This window comes from Heterodontus francisci, chromosome 13, assembly GCF_036365525.1.
Source record: "Heterodontus francisci isolate sHetFra1 chromosome 13, sHetFra1.hap1, whole genome shotgun sequence".
NCBI classification, from domain to species: Eukaryota; Metazoa; Chordata; class Chondrichthyes; order Heterodontiformes; family Heterodontidae; genus Heterodontus; species Heterodontus francisci.
In genome coordinates, this window is record NC_090383.1 from 88426724 (window position 1) to 88429477 (window position 2754).

The following is a 2754-nucleotide window of genomic DNA, read 5'->3' on the forward strand; positions in this document are numbered from 1 at the left end:
GTAGGAGACTTGTTCTAAATTACTTTCACTCACCAAATACAGCATGATTGTACTCCAACTTGAAACTTATTGCTGGTTTCCTCTCATACTTCCCAAATCAGGTAAAATAGTTGAACAAAACTGTTGGAAGTGGAAAGTGCCATTTTTTTCAAAACTTTAATTGGGTCAGTATTGACATTTAATCTTATTCCTAGTTAGAGCACTGTGACAGTCCTATTTTCCAGTTATAGAATCATACGTGGCAGGCAATGAAATGAAAAACACTGAAGCTGCAAGTCCACATTAGCACATTATGAGCCGTCACCTTTCTACACTTCCAGTGCTGCATCAGATCATTCTTGCATCACTGCTGTCACGATTTTAATTGATTTGCTTTTTCAATAATAATTCGATCAGCCTCCAGTCAAGCAAGCCATAACTTAATTTGTTCCAGCCTCGAATGACACCACTAGACTCCCTCTATATGTAATGTCAAAAGCTGAAAGGTCACTTACAATGATTCAACATTATTAATGTAACATCTCAATGCACTTCAAAAGTAAAGTCCAACAAAAAGAAAAATTAAGGGAGGTGAATGAAGGCTTGCTGTAAAAATGTAAGTTCACAATTTTGGTACAGCGACACACCCCCTTTTGACTGTTTCAATATATGTTTAAACCTAGTATGTGTCAAGCTTTGAACAGTGAAGAGTCTAAGTTTGCTTTGTTTGCAATGTTTTAATGCTATTTTCAGATTCTATTTATTAAAAATGCCTATTTCCATCTCTGCAATATTACTACCTTCTAATTTAAATTACCCCCACTGCTGCTGAAACCCATTCATACTGCCTTTAGCTACACCTTTCTCCAATACCACCTTCATCAGCCTCTCAAGCTCTGGCTCCCTATCCCATACTATGTCCCACACTTCTAATACCAGTCAAGACCATTCTCCATTGATTTCCCACTCATGAATCATTGATTTGATTTCTTATACCTATTTACAAATCCGTCCACGGCTTCGCCCCACCCTTTCTCCATAATCTCCTGCAGCGTGACATCACTGCTCAACCTTTGCTTTTGCAGCTGCTGCCTGCTGATCCTGCATTATTTTCTCCACTCTGATTGGTGATGCAATCTTCAGCCATCATGACCCTACACTCTGAATTACGTTCCTAAAACCTGCCCCTTTACTAACTCTCTCTACCTTCCGGAAAGTCTGTCTTTAAGTATGCCATTGGTCACCACCCCAACTCCTCTTCAGTGTTTATTCTGAAGTGCCTTAGAGCCGTTTCATTACATTAAAAAGACACCATTAAACAGAGTTTTCTGTTTGAGAGTAGTATCTCAAAATGCCTTTACATGCAATTGAACTCAAACATACAGCTGAGCATGCTACTGTGTGAAACATAATCTGGAAATGAAGTTGAAAGAGAAATAGTAATGATATGGATAAAAACTCTCATCTGAAACAATAAGACAACTTTATCTTTCAGTAGTTGATAAACCCATTGTGCAATATATGCAATTTTTTCAGCATTCACAATATTCCCTTTCCCAACTGCATGCGACAGATATGAGTCTACATACAAGAGCAAAGGACAGAACTGTGAAAATATATTAAACCTGGTGCTCAATACGAATACATAGAAGGATGCCAGCAAGTCCATAAAAAAAACTGCAGCAACAGATGCAGGTACCGGTAGGTTGTTATACAATGGAACATTCAATGACAGTATGGATTACAGCTGATCAATTCAAGGTCATCTGTTACACTGACAATGTTCCCAAATGGTCAAGAATATTGTTAATTTATATTACACATTACAGAATTGAGTTTGTTTTAACAATCTTAAACATATAATCAATAAATCTCAAGCTCCGAATCAGTATTTTAGCTTACACTGTTGCCATTAGCATTAAGACTGAAAATGCCACAAGTTCGAATATCAAATGCTCATTTATGACAATGATTCAGAACAGGAATATCAAAGGAAGCTTTTACATTAACTGAAAAGGTGTTTTTTTTTTAAAAAAAGGGCATTAATCCCAATGCTGAGATGGGGCATTTATGCACTGTTGAGATATGGTCAAAAGGTGAAGAATGTGTGAAATTTCCTGATACTTTTTCTATTAATTTCAAATTTGAACAATTTGCTTTAGGCCTTATGATATTTTTGAGGGGCAGTAAAATGAAACTTTTGCTCTCCTTTTTGTTCATTTCAGGTATGTTCCCAAAGTTTGAATGAAATTTGAAATTTATCTGCCGAACTCAATTATCAATACTTCTGTCTTAACTGAAAGTTCACATCAAATCTGCAAAGATTGTACTTTTTGTTGCATTTAAATATTAATCATGGTTATTGCCTCAATATCACATCTTTGGCAAATGCATGACTTACACAAATGCTTAACTACAAAAATCACTGAAGATGTACAGTTAGCATCCTGACCAGGCCAAGCAGAGAACTTGCAGGAAAATATTCTTAGCCACAAATGTTATTGCCATATTATATTTAAAACTTGTCAAAAATATTGTGGAATTCATTGATTCCCCACAAACGAGATGGTAAAGAGAAAAGTTTACAATGTTGACATTTAGGTAAGTGTAACCTTGCTACCAGCAGTCATCTTAATATGTTGAAACATCACAAGTTTCAAGACTAACATTATTTCTTTCGTTTAAAGACATCATGTGCATGATTATCACCGAAACAGCAAGTAATCTGCACAATAGATTATATGCAAATGATCTGAGGAAAAGCATTACCAAAAA